Source organism: Ursus maritimus, unplaced genomic scaffold (assembly GCF_017311325.1).
Source record: "Ursus maritimus isolate PB19 unplaced genomic scaffold, ASM1731132v1 scaffold_10, whole genome shotgun sequence".
NCBI lineage: Eukaryota > Metazoa > Chordata > Mammalia > Carnivora > Ursidae > Ursus > Ursus maritimus.
In genome coordinates this window covers 23,751,902-23,777,595 of record NW_024423344.1, presented here as the reverse complement: position 1 = coordinate 23,777,595, position 25,694 = coordinate 23,751,902, and the positions used below count along the sequence as shown (strand labels likewise).

At 42.6% G+C, this 25,694-nt stretch overlaps 1 long non-coding RNA gene across 2 annotated transcripts in view; it reads right to left on the bottom strand.

The window, feature by feature from the left end:
* Positions 1–22,661, bottom strand: part of LOC121100947 — a 202,619-nt gene extending 179,958 nt beyond the window's left edge. For both annotated transcript variants that reach the window (XR_005832721.1, XR_005832722.1), the window contains exons 1-2: positions 21,719–22,661; positions 7,270–7,389 (exon numbers count right to left, since the gene is read on the bottom strand). This is a non-coding gene — a long non-coding RNA (uncharacterized LOC121100947). The remainder of the gene's footprint in view (positions 1–7,269; positions 7,390–21,718) is intronic.
* Positions 22,662–25,694: the final 3,033 nt, after the last annotated feature.

The window sequence follows — 25,694 nt, the reverse complement described above, 5'->3', positions numbered from 1 at the left end:
GTGATGACTTAGGATAACAAAAGCAAGTTAAATCACACCTTAGATGAGAAAATCTAGGATTGCCCTAATGCAGCCGCTCTCCAACTTGCTCACATGATATGGAGGCGAATTTGTTTCCTATTTTCCCGGATTCAGGACATGCCCTCCCCACACTGAGTCCAAGAAAGCATCACAATGCATAATTGGGGCCAGACACTCCCAAAGAACACCCCCCAAAATTCACTGCCCACTCCTCTGTTAGTCTACAAATGCACCCCTGAGAATCAAAGAAACCACTGAATAGACAAATCAAGGGCATTTAGTATTCATGATGAGTTTGTCCCTCCTTTCGCTGTGGTTCCCATCTCAAGTCAAGCAAAGAGACAACCCTGAGAGTCATTCTACTAACTACCAGAGAGATACTAGCATTTCAGTTCAATGGTCCGTCAGATCTCTCCTCTGTGTGCTATTAGAGAAAAATTCAAGAGTATGGGGATAGGGTTGACAGACAAAACACAGATGCATGGAGCTTCCCTATACTAAAAAAGCATTCATTGTTTATCTAAAATTCAAATGTAACAGGGTTTCCCATGTTTTTATTTACCAAATCTGGCAATTCTATTTGGTGGGAACAGCAGGGCAGAGAGAGCTGGTAGCAGAGGGACGGTGGAAAATGTGCATCCCTGAAGGTAGCTGGACTTATACCACCTTGTAGGTACCCATTCAAGATCCCACTGATAGCGAGGGAAGTCCAACAATAAGAACTTGAACCCAAATATCTGGTGTGGAAACTGCTCCGGGGGAATCAGAAAGGACCAAGAAACTAGGAAGCTCCAAAGCGTTCTACAGAGAACTCACCCATACGTATAACCCAGAGGGAGCCAGTATGGGAACGCTTGTCTGACAGACATTTAGTCAAAACCAGAGAAACAGTAACAGCATAAAGAAGAAAGACACCAGTCAAGTACGAGATATTTGTGTCTTTCCATGTTCCCACACCCAGCCCCAATCCACCATGGGTGACAGGACCCCAAAATGGCAGAGGTGAGAGAAGAAATGAAAGAGCAGGTCCTGCAAGTCTCTTGAACCTCATCCAGAAGGGGGAAGAAAGGAGGAGAGGAAACGAACATTAAATTGGATGTCACATCAAAATCTTAAACTGGATCAAACTGTTATCTACTGCTGCAAAACAAATTTAGTGGCTGAAAACAACAGACGTTTATGATCGCACAGTTTCTGTGAGACAGGAATCTGTGGACAGCTTAGCTGGACCCTCTGTTTCAAGCTACAGTCAGTGGCTGGGGCTGCAATCATCTTAAGGCTCAACTGAAGAAAGACTCCAAGCTCACTCACTCATTCAGTTGCTCATATGCTCTTACACTGAAGGGCTCAGCTTCTCCCTGGCTGTTGGTCAAAGACCATCTCCACGCCTTGCTCTGTGGGCCTCTCGAACACAGAAGCTGTTTTAGGAACTTCCTACCACAGACTGCATTGACCAAACACTAAGAGTGATTGAAAAGCTACCGTGCTGCCAACAACCTCATTTATGGATGGGGGAAAGCGACTGGACAGAGCATACCTGAAAAAAGGATTGAGAAAACTCAAACTCTCTATCTGTACCCATCAAGTTCAAACAGTTCCATAAGCTGGATACAAGTGTTTACCCTCTTAAACCTCGGGCTACGGTTGTGTAGTAAGGAAGGGAGACAATGTGATACAGTCAAGAGAAATCATTCTTTGGAGATCACCAGAAGCATGTTTGCAACTCAGCCTCAACACTACCAGTAGCCATGGGTTCATTAGCATCTTTGAAATGCAATCTTCTTCTTAGTAACCAGGGTTGTGATGAGCATAACAGATGATACACATGGTTATGTAAAATGTCTGCTCTATACATACAGGCCATTATCATCATTATCATTGTCATTATCATTGCCATTACCATAACACAATCCTCCACCGCCATCTACCCAAGATTAGTGACCAGCGGAACCCAAATTTGTCTCATCTCTATTTTAAAGCATGAAGATGACAGAAGTCATAACAGCCTTTTGTGCATAAGCAAGCACATATTTCTAGATTATACCTGAATTTTGTCCTTGATGGGTAATTTTGGTGAGACTGACTCACAGCTCAGTGGCTTGTACTTTCACAAAGAGAGTGAAAAACGTGTCTATTGACACCGAGGCAGAGCGTGGTATAAAGTGGAATATCACTCATGTGTATCCTCTTATAAAGTGTCACACGGCCAAGATACTGTGGGAGAATCCAACACAGCCACGAACAACTAGAACTTCTCCACTCACCAGCAAGAGCCTCACCCCTGCAGCACCATCACAGCACTCTTTGTCTCACAGCTCAGACAAAAGCTGGCCAAAGAAGAAGCAAAAAATGTAAAAGAGGTTTATAACAAAGACTTTTTTCTCTCCTCCCAAACAGAAGATTTTTGGGGTCAATATCATTACCTTCCTGTTTTGTTTTTTTTCATCATCTTCTTCTTTCATCTTCTTTCTTCCTCCTTTCCCCCCTCCTCCCTCCTCCCTTCTTCCTCCTCCTCCCACCCTCCTCCCTCCTCCCTTCTTCCTCCCCCCCTCCTCTTCCTCTTCTTATTCATCATTATCATCCATCATAATCCATCATCATCTTCACCATCACAACTACTACCACCACTACCATTTATTGAGGCTTGGCCATAGATATTAATCTATTGCTGTCTACAAATTATCCTAAAACTTAGCAGTTCAATCGTTTAAAACAACAAATATTTATTAACTCACACAGTTTCGAAGGGTCAGGAATCCAAAAGTGGTTTAGTAAGATTCCCCTGGCTCGGTGGCTATTATGAAGTTGCAGTCTATCTCTTGGCGGGGAGAGACGCGGGCTGCAGTTCTCTGAGAGCTCACCTGAAGCTGGCGGATCTACTTCCAAGCTCACTTACATGGCTACTGTCTGGAAGATTCAGTTCCTCACTGTGTGAACCTTTCCATAGTGCAACATGGCTATGGGCTTATCCCAGCTGAACAATTTGAGAGGGATTGACCAAGACAGAAGACACAGTGCCTTTGCATGACTTGTTCCCCAAAGTTACACACCACCGCTTCAACTTCAATATGTTCCTTAGAAGCAAGTTGCTAATCCAGCTCTAACTCAAGGGGAGGGGAATTAAGCTCTGGTTCTTGAAGGGAGGGGTATCTAAATATATTTTTAAAATCATCATCTCATGTTACAAGGACTAGGGTAAACACGATATATGTATATATATTCTTTACTGGTATAAAAGGAAAAATTGTTTATTCATGCATTTATTCATTCAACAAACCTTTATGAAAGACTTTACCTACCCAAAAATGTGTTTTAAGTGACTATTTGTCCAATCCTTTGTGCATTTTATCCCTTACTGTTCCTTGTTTCTAACCTTACTCTTTTCCTTGTTGTACCTACTCCAGTCTCTTCCTGCAGCCTCGTGATAGCACCTGTCCTCTGGCCATCAAAACATCCCCACATTTATGCTTCTTTCAAGCCAGCTTAACTCATCAAAGCAGTATCTTAAGTCACACTTAGATATAACACATAATTTAACCATTGTCTGCAGCAAAGACATAAAACAATCTTAGTTGGGGACATAGTCAACACGAGATTGTCTCAAATGTGACAGAAGATAGTCACCTTCAGGATGTGATTTGGGAACGAGAGAAAAGTTGAGTTGCTGTTGCTAGAACAACTCCCTCCATCTATTCGCAGGAGTCCCTGCTTAGGAAAGTCACCAAAGTTCCTCTTTCAAATACAAGTGTTCCAGAAGGCACAGAGGTGAGACTATGAGAAGCACATAAGTCCTTGACTAACATCGTTCTATCAGGTTGGCTATACGACCACCTAACTGGATCAAAAGAAGTGAAATGCAGTACACAGAAGATTTATTGAAACAGAGAAACTTGGGAAAGGCTTGAATGAGTTTCGGATGAGGATTCTGCAGAGACAGCTCAGGAGATGGAGGACAGCACGAGATACCAGCAGCGGGATTTAGTTTTAGTTTGGGTTCTCTCAAAAGCAAAGCCTGAGGGAAGGACATGATAGCAGGAAACCCATTCAGGAGACTGTCCCAGGGTGCAGAAAGAAGGGAGCAGGAGAATGATGAGGGAAAAAATACAAGCACAGGGCCCCATTCTGCTGGGGTCTTCCACTTCCCAGGATTGTTTCTGCCTAAAGAAAGGGAAATTGAAGAATTATCCATAGTCTCCCATCCCCAACTGGAAAAGGACTCCTATAGGGCAATAACTCCCCTGTTCTTTTGACTGTACTTGTGGGATTCTGCACTGATAGGACAGGACCCTAGAGCTGAAAGTGGAAAGACATGCTGGTCTCCCCCTAAGTGAGTATTGTTTACTCTAGGGACACCTGACCTCACATGGCACTGTCCCTGGTAGCCATGGCTGAAATCAGCCATGGCTGAGGGACGTGCTGTGGGACACCAGAGACATCTACTATAGGGCAGCTGCAGAAAGCACACCTGCCGTACCGTGAGGTACAGAACAAGCATCATCTAGATCACATTTTTACTTAGGCTCAGTGCTAAAGAAAGCTCTATTTTGAACCCTCGTGCAAGTGGGAACTTATTATTACACAACCAAGAAGTATTCCTTCTAAGATGATTTCCCGTAGCATAATCTCTATGGTGTGTTAGAATGAAATACCAAAAGCACAGGCAACAGCAGAAGAAAAAAAATAAAGCCACTGGACTTAGTCAAAATTCAGAATTTACATGCTTCAAAGGACACTATCAAGAAAGCAGAAACATAACCCACTGAAGGGGAGAAACTACTTGCAAATCATATATCTGATAAGAGACTTAGATCTAGGTTATATAAAGAACTCTTATGTCTCCATAATGAAAAGAGACAAGCAACCCAATTAATTTTGGGGCAAAGTATTTGAAAGGACATTTCTCCAAAGGAGATATACAAATGACCAATAAGCACATGAACCAATGTCCAATATACATTAGCCATCAGGGAAATGCAAATCAAAATCCCAGTGAGATACCATTCTACCTCTCCTCGGGCAGCTGTGATCAAAAAGGCAGATAGTAACAGTGTTGGTGAGCATGCAGAGAACTTGGAACTCTCACGCAATGCCACTGGTATTGTAAATGGTGCAGTCACTTTAGAAAACCATCTGGCGTTCCCTCAAAAAGTTAAACATAAGGTTACCATATGACCCGACAATTCCATTGCTAGATATGTACCCAAGAGAAATGAAAATACGTCCACACGAAAACTTGTATACAAATGTTCATGGCAACGTTATTCACAACAGGCAAAAACTGAAAGCAAATTAAATGTCCTTCAACCGATAAATGGATCCACAGAATGTGATATATGCATAAAGTGGATTATTTGGCAATAAAAAGAAATGAAGTACTGATCGATGCTACAATGTGGATAAACCTTGAAAACATTATGCTACGTGAAAGAAGCCAATCACAGCCGTATTGTACGATCTCATTTATAAGAAATGTCCAGAATAGGCAAATCTAAAGAAACAGAATAGATGAGTGGTTGCCTTTGGCTTAGAGAGTTTGGAGGGAAATGAGGAGTGACTGCTAATGAGTACGGGGCTTGGGGGGGGGGGGTGATGAAAAAGGCCTAAAATTAGATATTACTGATGGTTACATGACCGTGAATCTACTAAAAACCACTGACTTGTACACTTTAAGTAGGTGAATTTTATGGTATGTGAATTATTTCTTAGTAAAGCTGTTACTTAAAAAAATTTAATGAAAGATCAGTGTGATGCTGCAATAAGGTGAGAAAGGCAGGGGCGCCTGGGTGGCGCAGTCGGTAAGCGTCTGCCTTCGGCTCAGGGCCTGATCCCAGCGTTGTGGGATCGAGCCCCACATCAGGCTCCTCCGCTGGGAGCCTGCTTCTTCCTCTCCCACTCCCCCTGCTTGTGTTCCCTCTCTCGCTGGCTGTCTCTCTCTCTGTCAAATAAATAGATAAAATCTTAAAAAAAAAAAAGAAAGAAAGAAAGACAATATAGGTGCGTACTATAATAGTTCATAAGAAATACTGAGCGCCTGCTGTATGCAAACCACTATCAGAAAGTTAGAAAATTCACAGCACATAACAAAAAGTTAGGGCAATCTGTAACATTACATGAGTATTTTGATGCAAGCTATACAAGCCTGATAAAGAAAAGGTTAATAATGTTTCTTTTCGATGTAGGCATTTATTCACTTCTTTTAACTGAAGGAGAGCAATCAAGCTGCATAAAATTAAAATCTTAATTGCTCGCTCTAGGCTGTATTTTGTAAAGAGGGTTCATAAACACAAGAGCCTGTGATCAAAATCTATGGAACTCCTGAGAGAACATCAAACACAAATGAGTTGCCTGAGGATGTTTCCATATAGAATCAAATACTACCCTTATAAGATTAACAAATGATTTATTTAGAATTGCAGACTCTTTGTGGAGGAAAAGCTAAATAGTATTTCGGTTCTAAGAAGTTCCTAACACTTTAGCTTATGTCTACTATCTCAGAAAAAAATAAACTCATTAGTTGAGAGACTGCACCTTTTAAGATGAGAATCTAAGAGGGATTCATTCTCATTCTAATAATGAGGTAAAAACAGCCCAAATCTCTCTATTCAATGAGCACCTGGACAATATCCAGCCCCTAAAGAAACTGAAAACTCTGCTCCGTGACAACACATTATTTAACTCACCAGGGCAATTTAAGATAACACAATGTGACTCAAATCTATGCGAGGAAATTGGTCAGGTGAAAGCATTCTTTCCTTAAGAAACACCTGCTGGCAATTGAGAGAGAAAAAAAATCCATGTCAAGTTGTGAGCGTGTTTGGAGAATTACCCTGACTGATTCTGTGACCATGTGCAAATTAGCTGCCTTCCAGATCTTTGTGGGGGTGATTTCCAAAGGCTTCAAAGCAGATACATGGCTTGGTGGGAGAAGGAAGCGATTTTTAATTTTATTTTATATGTAACAAATATATGTAATATTAAATATATGATAAAATTTAAGACCACATGTAATATATAATACATATTATCTATGGGAAATACATATTTATAATTTATATAAAATATAAATATATAAACAATATATGTATAATATATACTACACGTGGGAAATATATAGAATATGTATAATATTTAGAATTTATAATAAGTTTCTAATTTACAGAGTAAATACTGCAGTTAAATTTTGAGCAAGGAAAAATGTATAACACAAAAAGCTCGCTGTGCCTTTCTACCAGCTGAGTTTGCACTTACATTTCGCCGGAAGTTTCTCCGGTGGCCTCATGTTAGCACTTCATCTCACACATCTGCCACGGTAGACAGGAGGCAAAGGACACAGCATCCTCTTTTTATCATCATGTGCTAGTTGGTTATCTGAAATGCAAAATAAATGAGAGGGAAGGAAAACAGTCAAACCAACTGCCAGATCATCTCTTTATAATTTCATACTTGCAATTTTATCTCAACAGTGATTTTGCTAAAATGGGAAACCTGAGGGTCCTACTATGGATTTGTTAGAGTCCTTTCTTTCCGAGTTGGAACTGCTCCCACAGCCCGTCCAACTGTTACGAAGGTCCATACTGCTCGTTCATTTAACATCTTTAGTTAGCTCCCCTCAGATGCAACAAAACTGAGCTCATGCTCACAAAATAAGCAGAAAAGATTTGTCTGGAGTCTAAGCAGGAGTTCATCTCTGCCTCCCCCAAGAGGCTCAGTGGACTCCTGCAGCCCCCATGTTCCTCATTAGCAAGTGTGAGGTATGCCCCACTTTGAGCGTCTTTGACAGCGGGGCCTGTGTGACCTTGTGCTCGGTGGCTTCCCTGCGTGGGCCTAAGCTTAGGAAATGCTTCCCAGAATGAGTCCCAGCTGAATGCACTTCTCTGGGGCTTTTGTTGCTGCTTCTGGTAAGTGATCACAGCCACAAAGGGTATTAAATTTTAAATTATTGGGGGTTCTTCTTCCTGTAACTTTGAAATTACTTTAGCCTTAACATTTCTTAGGATGAGCTCAAAGCAGAACCCACTGTTCCCTAATTCTCCAGAGAATGGCTCTACTCTGACAAGCTTGGGAGGGAAGGGAAAAAGAAAGAAAATAAACAAGCCTTTAAATGCCAGAACACTTTATATTCTCATCTCCTTATTAGCCTTTATACCACACCTGTGAAATGTTCATCATTATCCCCTCAGAGACATGCTGAGATGAGGAAACTGTGTCCTCAAGGTCAAGCGATTTACCCAAGGCCACGCCGTGAGTACCAGACAGAGCAAGACAGCCAGTGGTGCTCAGCTCCTTCTGAGCCACAGGCTTCTCTGGGCATCTGGCGAAAGCCAGACGGCTCCATGCACACATTTCACAAACAAATTCAGGGGCCTGGCCCTGCGCGACGACTAGCCCAGAGCCTGTAGAAATCGAGCACCAGAATTTTCTTAGCTTTTTCCCCACAACTAAGCCACCTCCCACTGCATGAGCCTGGGGAGGGCGGGAAGGAAATCCCCCAAGATTTAAAACTCTTGTTTCTCTCACTCTCAAACCCTTACACCTACCTTCCATGTTTCTACATAAATTCCCTATGAATCCTTTTCTACTGAGCGCCAGCATTTTGATCGGAAACTACTTGTAGGAAGTGAAAATTAAAATGATTTCAAAATCTACTCCTCAGCCTCCAGGGTTGTTTTCCTCTCCCTCAATCCCACTTCGAGTATTTAACCGAAAGAACTGAAAACAGGATCTCGAAGGCTATCTGTACTCCGTGTCCACTGCAGCATTCTTCCCAATAGCCATAAGGTGGAAGCAATCTACACGTCCACTGACGGATGAGTGGACAGAGAAAGTACGGTAGGGCCATACAAGGAAATATCACTCAGCCTTCAAAAAGAAGGAAATTCTGTCTTGTTCGACAAAATTGATGAAACTCGAGGACATAATGCTAAACGATACATTCCTGTGAAGTGAAAGTTGTAAACATACACACACTCTGTATTTCAGGAGCTTCCTGAGGGAAGAGTAACCACCAGGAACAGTGACCAGAGAACTGGTTTTCTTGAGTCTGATTAGTCCTACACGTGAGCACTGAAAGAGCATTTTGTTTTCTGTTAGTCCCTCTCCATCTAACATACCATCCCCTGTGCCGAAAGTCACTTAGCATCTTGTTTCAAGCTCAAAAATTAATTTTCGCAACAGAATAAATTGCTGCAAGACTGCTGTCAGTAAAAAGGCCTGGATTTTGAAAGTCCATTAGGGGCTGAACTGTCTTCTTTATTAATTAATGCAAATGCAGTTTAAAATGCACTAAGCTACTTACTTATTAACACTTCTTGGCACAGGAGAGATGTTCTAAGTCCCTATTGACCAGGTCTCGAGGAGATCCCTTTCTCCCAAAGTCTGCCAGGGTCTCAGCCAGCTTGCCACTGCTTTCCACTGACCAAGATGGTCTTAATGTTCCCCTAAGCTGGACTAAACTTTACATGGTTTCTTCCTGACTGTGGTACCCTGACCTCCTTTTTTGTAGAGCATTTACTTTGGAAACTTTCCACTGTGAATTCTCTCTCTGCCCCCTGGAGATGTAAATCTCCTAACCTCTTAACCAGTTTACAACTCAGGAATGTCCTTCTCAAGGATCAGGAAGTCATTCCTTTGAAATGCAGTCATCAAGGAAGATATCAAGGAAGATAACAACCCTCTCTCCTGTCTCTGTGAGAGGGTAGAGTCTAACTTCAGTAAGTGTCAATTAACAAACACTGATGACCTAATCACATAGACCCACCCACCCATAATGTCCTTGGACACCTTCACTAGCCACGTTAACACTTCAAAATTCTCCTTAAAGGATGCAATATACAATGGGGCGAAAGACAGTCTTTTCAATAAATTGTGGTGGGAAAACTGTGCAGCTATATGTAAAAGAATAAAATGAGATTACTTTCTTACACCATACACAAAAATAAACTCAAAATGGATTAAAGACCTAAATGTGAGACCTGAAACCATAAAACCCCTAGAAGAAAGCACAGGTCCTTCTTCTTTAGCACTAGAATCAGAACAATATGAATTGGAGTAAATTTATTGAAACACGGAGAGATGAACTTGACATATTTTTTAATTTAAAAGCCATTATGAAATTGTTCATAGACCCACATGCTTCATGCACAGATATACACTATATGCATGCAAGTATATCAATCCACTGAAGTTTTAACTAGGCTTAGAAAAAAGTCAATAATGAGAAACAAACTGAGGGCTACAGAGGTGAGGGGGGTGGGGGAATGGGATAGGCTGGTGATGGGTAGTAAGGAGGGCACGTATTGCATGGTGCACTGGGTGTTATACACAACTAATGAATCATCAAGCCTTACATCGGAAACCGGGGATGTACTGTATGGTGACTAACATAATATAATAAAAAATCATTAAAAAAAAAAAAAAGAAAAAAGTCAATAAGGGCATACACCAAAATAATAAAAATGGTCATTTCTAGGCAGCAAGATAATTTTTCTTTTCTTCTGTAACTAGGCCATATTTTCTCAATTCTCTGTGAAGAATTGCATTTGGGGATAAATTTTTTAAATGGGAAGAAAGAGAAGAAGATTTCAAATAGTAAAAGGAACTCTCTCACATGCTATCTCTAAAAATATCACACTAGCTTTTTTCTTTTCTTTGCTTTTCTACCAGCTTTCCTACGTGCAGTGGGTGGGAAACAGACAATGCTAACAAAAAGTATTAAAATGTATTCGCTGCTTTGAATACCATGTTTTTCATTCCTGGATGTTCCTTAGAAAACTAAAGCCTTCCTGCCTTTCTCTTTCATTCCCATCGGGTGCGTCCATCCAGGAACTACTCCGCGGGTCCTGTGTCCTCCTCTAGTCCAGGCAAGTGTCCCCCACACAGAAGTATCTGAATCCAATGCTGCAGATTTTAAAAAGCCCCCTCAAGCCCCTTGAAGAGGCTGCCACACCCTCCAGCCAGTGATTTATGTCTCAGATGTCAGAGAAGCACAAGGGGGACACCCCCTCCCCTGGCCACAAAGTTCGCAGGAACGAGGACCACGCAAGTCATTGTGTCCCGCTCAAGCGAGAGAACTGGATGCCTGGACACTTTGATCCCAGCTCGCATTCCCAAAGAAAGAGAACTTGGCACTTGCCAAAGTTAAACTTGAAACAAGCCAATGTCTGTCTACAGGAAGAAAGGGGGGAGGACGAGAGGATGAGGGATCAACACTATTTAGAAACACTTATATTAAGATCGCAGAGGCTGTTTTTATCTGAAGAGCAGAATCTCCCTGTCTTGGGGGCTGACTCCTGGGTTTCCCTCTACCGCTGCTTCAAGTGGAGTCTATAGCTTACGTAGGACACAGATTAATTAGAGCTCTGAAAGAAACAGTCAGACTGTACCCGGATTAACCAATACCTACAAGGAGAAATTTGGGGATAACAGGAAAAGGGGAGTAAGTCCTTAGCAAGGCAACACTTACAGTGAAGAAAGAAAATTATTCAAAAAGCCTAAGGAAACTATAGGATCCTAACTGGAAAGGACAAAACCCCGGTTCTAGAGAAAGCCGGGTGGGCGCTGCTACTTACAAAAGTTTTTTGCCATAAACAGAGACAATGTAGCCTGAGTCCTCTCCTAGAAGATAGCAGGTGCCAGAGAAAGAAGGCTCTTCCGCTCTATAACAATTACAGGTCCATAGGCCCTAATACCAACCCCTTGGTGCCTTCATATTCTGAATTTTTTGGATTTTAGGAAAGAAATCCGGTGCATAGTCAACAATGTTATATAACATCCCCAGTGGGGTCTGCAGCAACATCCCATTAATTTTTCTTAAGCAAAACATTTGAAGAGTCACACTAAGGGGGATAAATAAAGGATATATATATAAATAGACTCACATCAGTTCAAGTTTTCTGCCAGATGGGTTATGGAAAAAATTCAATTTCATGAGCTTTTGGGGTTTCAGAAATACGCATAAGGGATTATAGACCTGGATTTTTTTTTTTTTTATGTTTTTCCCACCAGAGACTGAAAACCATGCCTTATTTATCTTCCCCACTACCTGGCTTGGGACTGGGGCTCCCCAAGTGTGTTGAATGTAACCGATTAACTCCCAGGCTCGAGGCCTCCTGCACTGGCTCGTGGCACCGCGCCGAAGCTCCGGACGCCCAGAGGGGCCCCCACTGCGAGGGCAGGGCTTCTCTACTCCGTGTACTCTGACCTCTTTAACAGAAGGAGTTCAAAACAAAGCAAATGTTCTGCCTAATTTTAACTTCGAACCCAATTTCAAGGTCTGCCTTTGTGTGAACTGCCCGGAGATGAAGAAGGCCAAGATTCAGATTTTTGCAGCATTATGTTGTTTGGAGTTTCAGTAGCAATGTTCTGGAAAACCCTGATAAATTGACAAGGATGCCTCATCTGAGGAAAGCAGTCTCTGTAATATTAATGCTTATCTCTTTGAATGTAGCAGCCTGGAGGCAGAGGGAGTAATTTGAGCTGTAGTAAGAAAGGCAGCTCTCATCTCATGCCCTCCGGAGAAATTTCTCCCTGGGGACACCTGGGTGGCTCAGTTGTTACATGTCTGTCTTCAGCTCAGGTCATGATCCCAGGGTCCTTGGATCAAGTCCCGCATCGGGCTCCCTGCTCAGCGGGAAGCCTGCTTCTCCCACTCCCCCTGCTTGTGTTCCCTCTCCCCCTGTGTCTCTCTCTGTCAAATAAATTTTAAAAATCTTTAAAAAAAGAAAGAAAGAAATTTCTCACTGGATGCTTCTCCTCTGAGCCAGACTTGTGCATGGCCTCACCCACATGCCCCATCTACCTCTCCCACTCACCACTGCCAGAAAGAAGCCACCAGCACAGCCCTGCCTCCTCTTTTTCTCCAGGGGAGTCACCGGAGGTCTGGAAATAGATGTGTCAAGTTGTTCTCTAGGTCCTGGTCCTTTGGCATGGAGGACAAGGTCATCCTACTTCTCGGTAGTACTGGCAGCACAATTACTCTTATCCTTCACTCGTGGAGGAAGAGAGTGTGACTTTAAACTTTAAAGCAAGGGGAAAACACAGATTAAAGCAACGAGGACACCAGAACGGGCAGCCGGGAGTAGGGAGAGAATCGTACACGAACACCCAGACCCACTGATGGTATTCCTATCTGCGGACACCAAGGGCTGGTCCTTTGATACATAGCAGTTGCCTGATCTAGAAAACTCAACATGAAGAAATCTAAATGTGGAGAACAAATACATTTATTCTTTAATGACAATATTACAAAATTGTTTAAGTTACCTTATGGCTGCTTTACATGGTAAAATGCCTCACGTCTGTTTTTCAGTTTTACTTTTTTGCAATGTTCGTTATGGTATAGGTAATACACATACACAGCTAAAAAATAAGTCAAGCAAGCAATTAAAGAGATTTTATAGGGAAAATTAAGTCTCCAGTCCCACTCCTGTCCCAAGGGCCCCGAGTTCCCCCTTTTAAGAGGAAACTACTGTGATTTCTGATTCTTCCAGATATAGTCTCTACATATATAAGGCTGTATCACTTTTAAAATGTACACACTATTTCACATCTTGCTCCCTCTCTTCAAATTCATTTAAATTATGAATCTCTCTCTATGCTCTCAGCATGCCTCCCTCTTCTATACCATGCCCAGGTCTTCAGACTTCTTCAGGGGCTCCCAGTGCCTACATCTGAAGGCCTCAGTTTGGCATTCAGGGCTGGTGTGCTATTTCCCAGTTAACCCCTATAGATGCTGCTATGGGTTGAATTGTGTCCCCCCAAAAGACCCTGAAATCCTAACTGCCAGAATCTGTAAGTGTGACATGATGTAAAAAATAGTCTTTGCAAATATAATTAAAATATAAGTGAAGATGAGGTCCTATTGGAGTAGAGTGAGCCCTTAATCTGTTAAGCTAAGGGGACTATTATCCTTATAAGAAAAGAAGAAACACAGAGACCGACATGCACAAAGGGAAGGTAATGTGGAGAGATGCGGGAGGAATGCCAAGTCAGGAGGGAGACAGAGATGGGGAAGAGGCATCTACAAGCCAAGGAACACCAAAGATTGCAGGAAACAGCAGCAGCTAGAGGAGACGCATGGAACAATTCTCCCCTACAGCCTTCAGAGGCAGCATGGCCCTGCTGCCATCTTGATTTCAAATTTCTGGGCTCCAGAATGGTGAAGGGATAAATTTCTGTTGTGTTAAGCCATCCAATTGGTGGCATATTGTCAGGCAGCTCTAGGAAACTAATACAGAGCCACTGAGCTTTTCTTCTTCCCCCCTGTTCCCACCCTGATAGACAACACCTGCCTCCCTCTCCTTTTCCCACCTACTTCTTACAACCCTGTCCACCTAGCCAAGTGGCTCTTTCTCCAGAACCCTCCTTGAACCCTCAAGCCTGCTTTGATCTCTAACCTTCCTTGAACTAGTCATCTGTGCTCTGCATAATTGTCCTCTTGACTTCTATTGTCTCACATGTACACATCTTTCTTCCTCAACTGGCCTCAAGTTCCTTGAGTACTGAAACTGTGTTTTATTCTTCTCTTGATTCAGGGCGGATAGGCAGTATACATACAATCCTTGATCTGATAGTGTTAAAAGGTTACTAATTTCAAGAAATGATGACTCCTCTGTGACTCTTCATTAGGCATTCCAAAGTATGTTCAATGTCTCTAAGCTAATACGACTAAAGAAAATCTATTAAAAGGGCACTGACTCTTTACTGTGTTTCAAAAGTAAAATGGATTCCTTATTATTTTCTGTGTTGGTTTTTTTTTTTTATGTGAAATTCAAGGTAGGATAATCACTAGAAAGTTTACTATTACAAACGGTAACTTAAATGCTAAAGTGTGACTCATGAGAGCCAAATGTAAATTACCAGAAATACATTTCTTTTATTATAAAACAGTACCTCATTTTTTTATAATCTGCAGGAGAAGGAATCTAAAATAATGATGAAAGGACAACATTAATGGAACTCCAACAGGCAACTGATTTGGAAAGTCTGAGAAAGTACCCCACCAACTTAGAGATGTTATTGGAATAAGAGAACTGAGTGGACATTATCAATAGACCAGCACTAATGACCATTGCATTTACCTAGATTGCGGACTTCATTCTCACAACAGTATTTCAGGAGTACTGCAGATTCTAGAATCAAATAATCTTAGAGTCAGGAAGGACCTTGAAATTCAATATCATGTAATCTCTTACCCCATATAGAATCTCCTCCCCTTCTTCCCTGATTTGTCATCTAACCTTTGAATACAGCTGACAACAGGAAGCTACACTGAGGGCCCCTGGAATATGTTCCAACCAGTGCATCCTAGAGAAGAACTCCTCCAGAGAGACCCCTCAACTCTACTTCCTTGCCCTCGGTTTTAAATGTCAACAGGAAGATTTCACATCAGAAAAGAAAGATGAGGGGTACCTAGGTGGTTCAGACGGTTGGGCATCTGCCTTCAGCTCCGGTCATGATCCCGGGGTCCTGGGATTGAGCTCCATGTTGGGCTCTGTGCTCAGTGGGAGTCTGCTTCTCTCTCTCTCCCTCTGCCCCTCCCCCCACTTGTGCTCTCTCCCTCTCTCTCAAATACATAAATAAAACAGGAAAGGCAAGGCAACGCAAGGCAGGGAAATGGAAAGGGAACGGGAAAGAGGAGAATGGTAATTCTTTACCTAACTGGTATCACCAGTCAAGTTAAGCCTCTCTTTGCAGGAACCCCTAAATCCTCAGAACCACCCCTCGGACAGATCATCCCAGCATTTCCTACCAAGTATCGCCTATAAGATCAGATACCCCTGAAAACACCGAGGGTTTGCTCACTGCACCAGCAATGACATATTTCACTCACACAAAGGCTTTGGGAGTAGAAGGGTAGGTTTTGGAATCCTAGAGCTTAAACTTAAAGGGTTTAAGGATAATTACTATTGGGCCATTGCAGAGTCATCCAGATATCTAACCAGCAAAGTAGTTTCTATCTTTTCATCTTAGAATGAGGCCTTAAGTAGGGTGGGTTATAAAGAAAAAGTATACGAGGCCCTGTATTCATTTCCAACGCTGTATAACAAATTACCACACATTTAGCAGCTTAAAACAACCCATATTTATTATCTCTCTATTTCTGAGCAGAAGTCCAGGCACAGCTTAGCTGGGTCCTCTGCAAGGCTGCTACCAAGGTTACTCAGAGCTCACTTCTCCTCCGGACTCATGACTGACAGTAGATCTATTTCCGAACTCTTTCAAGTTGTCACCAGAATTCATTTCTTTGTGGCTGTAACACTGAGGTCCCTGGCTTCTTGTTGGTTATTGACTGGAGGCCACTCTTAGCTCCTAAATGCTGCTCACAGTTCTGCCACTTGGCCCTCTCCAGAGCCTTCTCAGAACATGGCAGACTGCTTTTTCAACGCCACCAAGGGGAAAAGAGCAAATCTGCTAGCAAGGAACTTATTTAACCTGATGTAATCAGTCATCACAGAGTGATACCCATCACCTTTGCCATATTCTATTTGTCAGAATATTAGTCACAGATCCCATCCATACCCAAGGATAGGGGTTTTTACAAGAGCTTCAACACCAGAAGTTGGGGTCATTGGGGTTGGCCTTAGAGTCTACCAGAACCCCAAAAATCTGTGTTTTTAAAGAGAGACTTTTTTTAAAAAAAAGCCCAGTGACTGAGCTTTAATCAGGCTTTAGAACTACTGTTATAAGATACAGTAAAGAAGGCAACACAAGGAGGGAGGTTATTCTATTGTTGTCGTTTTCAACCTGGACTGCCCCTTAGAATCAACCACCTGTGGAGTATTTTAAAATCCGACTGCAGGCTTCACCCCAGACCCATCAGATCAGAATATCTGGAAGTAGATGTGGTATTGAAACACCACACAGGTGATTCCAGTGCAAGCAAAGCTAAGAACCTCAGTTTTACTGGAACAGTTGGGAGTCAGAGTCAGTCTTAATGGAAAAAGGTAATCTTTAGGGCAAGCTTTGAAAAACAAGCAGATGTTTTCTAGGTGAGACACAGGAGTGGCAAGTGATAAGGCAGGAACATTTGTAGTAATTTCATGAAGCTGATGGATTCAGAGAAGGGAACGAATGTAGGAAGTAGCATTGGTAGGACTTTGTGCCAAACGTGAAGTTAACAAAGAAGGAGGAATCTCAGATGACTTCCAGACCTCAGGTTTAGATGAGTATAAACCACTAACTGATTTACAGCATATAAACCACTAACCGAGAAAGATAATCAAGAGGAGAAGAAGCTGGTTGGAGGATAGGAGCTGGTGAAGAAGATGAGCTCTGTTCTAAATATGTCAAGTTACACAGCGATTTTTTTAAAGATTTTATTTATTTATTTGAGAGAGAGAGAGAGACAGCACACAAGCAGGAGGAAGGGCAGAGGGAGACGGAGAAGCAGGCTCCCCACTGAGCAGGGAGACCATTGTGGGGCTCGATCCCATGACCGCAGGATCATGACCTGAGCTGAAGGTAGATGCTTAACCAGCTGAGCCACCCAGGTCCCCACAAGTTACACAGATTCTTAAAGGTTTTTTAATTTAACTTGTACCAATGCTTCACTGCTTGCTGAGTCCATTTAATATAGATGGAGCATGGCCACATTTTTCCAATTCATTTACTCTTCTGTTCTCTGCTTCTATTTTCCATAGGACTTAGTTGCCCACCAAAGAGCCACGCAAATTCCATATTTGCCTCTAATTTCCTACCCAAAAAGGTCATTTATTATTTTAGTACTGACAGAACCTCTTGGATGACCCTTTCCGCCACTAAATGTCAAGTGATTACTTTGCAATGTTAGGTATTGAATCTTAATATGTGTTGATTTAGCAATTACTAAGGTGTTGAGATTTTTGAGAACCATAAAAAAATCCTTTTTTAAAAAGGCTTTTTAATCCTAGAGGAGAACGTAAGCAGTAAACTCTTTAACATTGGCCACAGCGATCTCCTTCAAGACATGTCTCTAAAGGCAAGGGAAACAAAAGAAAAAATGAACTTTTGGGAAGTCATCGAGATAAAAAAGCTTTTGCACAGCAAAGGAAACAGTCAACAAAACTAAAAGGGAACCCACAGAATGGGAGAAGATATTTGCAAATAACATTACAGATAAAGGGCTGGTATCAAAGATCCATAAGGAACTTCTCAAACTCAACACCCAAAAAACAAATAATCCAGTCAATAAATGGGCAGAAGACATGAACAGACATTTCTCCAAAGAAAACATACAAATGGCTAACAGACACATGAAAAAATGTTCAATATCACTAGCCATCAGGGAAATACAAATCAAAACCGCAACTAGATACCACCTTACACTAGTTAGAATGGCAAAAATTAACAAGACAAGAAACAACAAGTTTTGCGAGGATGTGGAGAAAGGGGAACCCTCTTACACTGTTGGTGGGAATGCAAGCTTGTGCAGTCACTCTGGAAAACAGTATGAAGGTTCCTCAAGACGTTAAAAATAGAGCTACCCTATGACCCAGCAATTGCACTACTAGGTATTTACCCCAAAGATACAGATGTAGTGAAAAGAAGGGGCACATGCACCCCAATGTTCATAGAAGCAATGTCCACAATAGCCAAACTGGGGAAGGAAACAAGATGCCCTTCAACAGATGAATGGATAAAGAAGATGTGGTTCATATATAAATGGAATATTAGCCATCAGAAAGGATGAATACCCACCATTTGCATGGACATGGATGGAACTAGAGGGTATTATGCTAAGTGAAATAAGTCAAGCAGAGAATGACAACTATCATATGGTTTCACTCATCTGTGGAACATAGGGAATAGCATGGAAGACCATAGGCGAAGGGAGGGAAAACCGAATGGGAAGAAATCAGAGAGGGAGCAAACCCTGAGAGACTCTGGACTTGGGGAACCAAACTGGGGATGGGGGGGCAGGTAGCTGGGTGATGGGTATTGAGGAGGGTACACGTGTTGTGATGAGCAGCAACTAATGAATCGTTGAACACTACGTCAAAAACTAATGATGTACTGTATGCTGGCTAACTGAATATGATAATAAAAATAATAAAATAAAATAAAATGAAATAAAATAAAATAAAATAAAATAAAAAGACCTTTTAGGGGTGTCTCGGTGGCTCAGTCAGTTAAGCGTCTGCCTTCAGCTCAGGTCATGATCCCAGGGTCCTGGGATCAGCCGCATTGGGCTCCCTGCTCAGTGGGGAGTCTGCTTCTCCCTCTCCCTCTGCCTCTCCCCGCACTGGTGTGCTCACTCCCTCGCACTCTCTGTCTCTCTCCCTCAAATAAATAAATAAAATCTTAAAAAAAAAAAAAAGAATTAAAAAATAGCCTTTTTAGTGGCACCTGGGTGTCTTAGTGGATTAAGCATCCAACTCTTAATCTCAGCTCAGGTCTTGATCTCAGGGTCGTGAGTTTAATCAAGCCCCATGTTAGACGCCACACTGGGCGTGGAGCCTACTTAAAAAAAAGAAAAAAAGCCTTTACGATGTGTTCAGCTTGAGTTCCTCAGTGCTGCCTCCTAAAGGCAAGTAGCTTCCTACTGAAATGAAGAAAAACTGAACAACTCTGAAGCCCTCGCTCAGTCACCAGTATCAGGTAAACTAGCTCAAAATTACCTAGCGCCAGGAAGGAAGAGTTTCACCCTGAGGCTGAAAACACAACTTCTTGAAGGCACAATGTTTTTCCAGAGTAGGAATCTGGGGGTATTGTATGTTGGCTTCTGTAATCTTGGAAATATATAAACATGGATGAATATTTCCAGAATTTATAGGAGTTAGAGTTGCACCCTATGGTGCGCAGTGGTTAATAATCTGACTGGTCAATGTCAACATTTCTTTTCTTATTTAAACATTAATCCAAAGTCTGACTAGTGTTAAACCTTAGAAGAATTAATGCATTTGCACATAAAAATTTGGACAAAAAACTTCTTCCCACAATCTTAAAGTGTGATCAATTACTGGCCTTCAATGATTCAATGAAAACAACTTTATAATCATTGACTCTTCTCATAAACATTAGCCATAATAAATGTTTAATCTTTTTTTAAAAATGCTATAACCCAGCATTCCTTATTCTAGTCATTTTTTAAGGCATTTTATCCTAAAGGATAATCATTTTTCTGACCTTCTTTACGAAAATTACGAAGAAGAAAACTTTCTAATATTAAAAAAAAATAACATGTAAATAAGATATTTAAGATAGCATTTGAAGGCTTTTGAAGATAAGAAAATTGCTGTTATTTTCTCTCTACTTATGAAAATAGAATCATATCAGAACCTCAACCTCATGTTTTAGAGGTGAATATCCAGGAAGATCTTTAATGTTAGAGGGAATTCCCAGAAATACTGCTAACTGAAAACTTTTGGGGAAAGTAATAAATTATGGTTAAATAATACTTTCATTTCTTCATTATTAAGAATGTTATTGAAGGGGCGCCTGGGTGGCTCAGTTGTTAAGTGCCTGCCTTCAGCTCAGGGCGTGATCTCAGGGTCCTAGGTTCGAGCCCCGCATCAGGCTCCCTGCTCCACTGGGAGGGCTGGGAGCCTGCTTCTTCCTCTCCCACTCCCCCCTGCTTGTGTTCCCTCTCTCGCTGGCTGTCTCTGTCAAATAAATCAATAAAATCTTTAAAAAAAAATGTTATTGAAGAGCCACAAGGTACATCTTGCTACAAAACAAAGTGGTGAGGTGTTCATAGCAAGATTCGTTTGGGAAACAAAATAAATCTTCCCATTAAACTTAGAACACTGTACCCTAAAGATCCCGTAAATTAGGTAAATGGGAATCAATGAGAAGCCAAAGCGGAAAATCAATCCTGTAGGACTTTTCATTTGTAACACACTTTATTTTTTAAAGCATCTTCGCACCATTATCACATTTTATCGTAATAGCATCCCTAAGATGGGTCATTGTTCAGTCATTGCTCATCACTCAGAAAGAAAACGTAGGGGGCGCCTGGGTGCCTCAGTCGTTAAGCGTCTGGCTTCAGCTCAGGGCCTGATCCCAGGATGCTGGGATCGAGCCCCGCATCGGGCTCCTCCGCTGGGAGCCTGCTTCTTCCTCTCCCACTCCCCCTGCCTGTGTTCCCTCTCTCACTGGCTGTCTCTCTCTCTCTGTCAAATAAATAAATAAAATCTTTAAAAAAAGAAAAAAAAAGAAGAAAGAAAAGAAAAGATAGTAAGTTCTGCTAATAGTTAGGTCGATATATTTTGCAACTCCGTCCTGGTGGAGATGAAAGCACACAGCAGCATTTCCTGTATGATAAAGACGGTCGCTCACTTCAGACCACTAGGGCCTGAGGTCGTAGGGGAACTGCTACACACAAAAGCCTATTTTCCAGTTTTCTCCTACTCACCAGACAGCCAGGCAGCAGACACTCAGGAGACAATGGTCACCCTTCAACTAGAAGTGAATAACTAACTTTACCAAAGGAAAAAATATCCCTGTTCTCTAGAAGTTCCATTTCATTGCTCTTTAAGTCTGCTGTCCTCTACCTCTGACAATGTACTTCTTCACAACATCCCCGTTCCTCTCTCCCTCACCCTGACTCTTCTTTCTGCAACTCACGCGAGAGGCTCTCAGAACTTGAGAAAGCCCTGAGCCATTTCTACTGTTTTAGGCTCTCAGCATAATACAGTATAAAGACAATCCAAAATAGGATGTCAAATTTATTGTTTAAAATTGATTCTTTTAAGTCTGCCCCGGCGAGGGACAGCCCTACCTGAAAGGTGCTCGGGTGGCGAAGCGGGGTGGAATCCTAGGTGGGACAGTGTGGCCTCTGGATCCCTGGAGTCACAGGAAGACTGGGGGTGCCTGAGTGCGGCAGAGCTCCCAGACATGGGAGCGGGAAGCCGGCTGCCGGCTGCGAACCCAGGAGTGGGCTCTAGGCTCAGGGTTGTATACACCGCCAACCGGGCATGGTCAGGCAACCTCTCTCCTCACAGGGGCCCAGCAAGCAGCAGAACCACAGCGCGATTTCCCCCTTTCTCCCCTGGGAGGAGCGGCACAGGTGCACACACCACAGGCTGCGGGGTTTGGAGACTTGAAACAGAGTCACATGCCTGACACAGAAACACTGGGTCACAGGCTGGGTGAGCACAGAGTGCAGAGACCAGAGAGACAGGGGAGAATTGACTGCTTTTCCCTGAGGGCACACTGAGGAGTGGGGCCCCAGGCTTTCAGCTCTGGGGCTGGAGATTGGGAGGCCACCATTTTCTTTTCCTTTCTTTTCTTTTTTTTCCCATGAATGTGGTGTAAACAATAAAAGCTGCATTTGTTTTTATTAAACAATAAGATACGTCTTTCTTTTTACAAACCTCAGATGGAAATATGGCACATCTTTCAGTTACAAATGCAAGAAGCAAACCATAGTAGTATTAGTGGGCTATTTCCAGTCTATATTTTCATTCTCCTCCTCCAGAGTCCGTGGAAAGCCTTCAGGGAACCAAAGCCCCATAGAGCCATCAGGAGCAGATTACTCAGCCCCGCTCCTGGCAAGGGTGGTGCAATTTCCCTGGGGCAAAGACATTTGAGAATCAAAGAAACAGGCCCCTCCCCCAGAAGATCAGCAAGAACATCCAGCTAAGATCAAGTTTATGAGCACAGAGAATTGCCTAACTCCAGCACTAGGGGAAAACAGTATCTAGAATTCAGGTGTTTTTTTTCCCTATGATTCTTTAGTCTTTCCATTTTAATTTTCTTTCTCTTTCCTTTTTAAACCAATCTCTTCTTTTAGCACCTCTTTTGTTTAATCTTTTTTAATTTTCACTTTTACAGTTACATTTTATCCTTTCATGGTATTTATTTTTGTATACATGTAAGTTTTTCTTTCAATTTTGGGATGCAGTTTTTTCTAACAAATAGACCAAAATACACCCAGAATCTAGTGTATGGCTCTGTTGTCTTCACCTGTTTGATCATATTCTCTTTTGTTTTGTTTGTTAAAGTCTTTTTTAACTTTCATCTTTATGGTTACATTCTCTCTTTCCAACGTATTTAATTTTTGTATATATGTTTTTCTTTCTTTATAATTTTGGGATGTAGTTTCTTCTAACAAACCGACCAAAATACACCCAGAATCTAGTATATGGCTCTGTTCTGTTCACCTGTTTATATTCTTTCTTTTTTTTTCTTTTACTTTCATTTTTAGAGTTACATTCTATCCTTTCATTGTATTTAATTTTACTTTTGTACATGTATATGTTTTTCTTTCTTTATAATTTTGGGATCTAGTTTTCTAACAAACAGACCAAAGTACACACAAGATCCAGTGTATTGCTCTGTTCTGCTCACCTATGTTCTCTTTTTTTTTTTTTTAATTTCTTTTTTTTCAGCTTTGGGTCTCTTCTGATTTGTTTACTGTGTATTTCTCTGGGGTCACTGTTGCCATTTTAGTATTTTGTTCTCTCGTTCATTTATTCTTCTCTGGACAGAACGACAAGACGGAAAAACTCACCTCAAAATAGAAAACAAGAGGCAGTACTGACTGCCAGGGACCTAATCAGTATGGACATAAGTAGGATGTTGGAACTAGATTTCAGAATAACAATTATAAGGATACTAGCTGGGCTTGAAAAAAGCATAGAAGACACTAGAGAACCCCTTTCTGGAGAAATGAAAGAACTAAAATCTAATCAAGTCGAAATAAAAAAGGCTACGAATGAGATGCAATAAGAAATGGAAGCTTTAGAGCAAGATAAGTAATGAAAGAGTAGTTATCAGAGGAGGAGTTAAGATGGCGGAGGAGTAGGAGACACCGTTTTTCAGCCGGTCCCCCGAGTCGAGCTGGATAGGTACCAGACCAGCCTAAACAACCATGGAACCAGACTGAGACGCAGGAAGACGCATCTGGATCTCTACAAATGAACATCTCCAGCGCTGAGTATTGAGGTACGGCGGGGAGCCATGAAGCTGTGCACAGATACTCGAAGATAAACGGAAGGGGAGGAGCCGCGCTCGGGCGCTCGGGAAGCGGTAGCCACTTGCACGGGGAGCGGGCGGCCTGGGTGGCGGCACCCACAAAACAGCAGACTGAGACCGTGAGCCGGGTGCGCGCGCCACTCAGGCATCTCGCTGAACACAATCCCGGTGCGCTCACTGGATCCAGACTGAGACCGGGAGATCGGGAGCGCGGCGGGCGGCTGGCGGCATTAGAAACACAAAGGACAGAGACGCGCCGCCTGGAAGTGAGGGCTGGGACGCCGGGTGTGGGGCGCACATCCCGGACGCTGCAGGGTTGAGCAGCACCAACAGAAACGGAGTTAAAGTGGCAGAACATCAGTGGAGAACAGGCCGCAATCCCTCTGTTCTGTGACAGAGGCTGAGCGTGGCCGCTGCTGCTCTGACTCTCAGAAGAGGCACAGCAACCGCCAGGGAAAGCCGCCAGAGAACAAAGCCTGGAAATACCGCTCACAGGGTGCCCAATCCCATCCCCGCAGGGGACACGAGACTCTACCCACAGGGGCTGCCTGAGTATCGCGCGGCAGGCCCCTCCCCCAGAAGGCAGCTGAAAAATCAAGAAGCCCACAACCCGGGCGCCTGGGTGGCGCAGTCATTGAGCGCCTGTCTCCGGCTTAGGGCGTGATCCCGGCGTTCCAGAAAGGAGTCCCTCATCGGGCTCCTCCGCTGGGAGCCTGCTTCTTCCTCTCCCACTCCCCTGCTTCTGTTCCCCCTCTCGCTGGTTGGCTGCCACATAAATAAATAAATAAAATCTTTAAAGAAAAAACCCACATTCCTAAGATCCCTAAAAAACAAGGGGCACGGCCTGGGACCCAGTCAATAATTTGGGCTCTGGACAACCCCGCAACCTCTCCTCATCAGAATGACAAGAAGGAGAAACCCCCCCGCCCCAGCAAAAAAAAGACAAGAGTCTGTGGCCTCTGCCACAGAAATAATGGATATGGATGTAACCATAGTATCAGAAATGGAATTCAGAGTAATAATGGTAAAAATGATGAGTAGAATTGAAAAAACTATTAACGAAAAGGTTACTGAGAATATAGAATCCCTAAGGACAGAAATGAGAGCGAATCTGACAGAAATTAAAAATTCTATGAGCCAAATGCAGGCAAAACTAGAGGCTCTGATGGCGAGGGTCACAGAAGCAGAAGAACGGGTTAGTGAATTAGAGGATGGGTTAATAGAGGAAAAAACCAAAATAGAAGCTGCTCTTAAAAAAATCCGAGCCCACGGGAGATTATTGACTCAATGAAACGATCCAATGTTAGAATCATCGGCATCCCCGAGGGGGTGGAGAAAAACAGAGGTCTAGAAGAGATATTTGAACAAATTGTAGCTGAAAACTTACCTAATCTAGCGAGGGAAACAAACATTCGTATCCAAGAGGCAGAGAGGATCCTCCCAAGCTCAACCACGACAAACCTACACCACGTCACGTCATAGTGCATTTCGCAAATATTAGATCCAAGGATACAGTATTGAAAGCGGCCAGGGCAAAGAAATTTCTCACGTACCAAGACAAAGGCATCAGAATTATGTCAGACCTGTCTACACAGACCTGGAATGAGAGAAAGGGTTGGGGGGCATTTTTAAAGCTCTTTCAGAGAAAAACATGCAGCCAAGGATCCTTTATCCAGCAAGGCTGTCATTCAGAATTGATGGAGAAATAAAGACATTTCAGAATCGCCAGTCACTAACCAATTTTGTAACCACGAAACCAGCCCTACAGGAGGTATTAC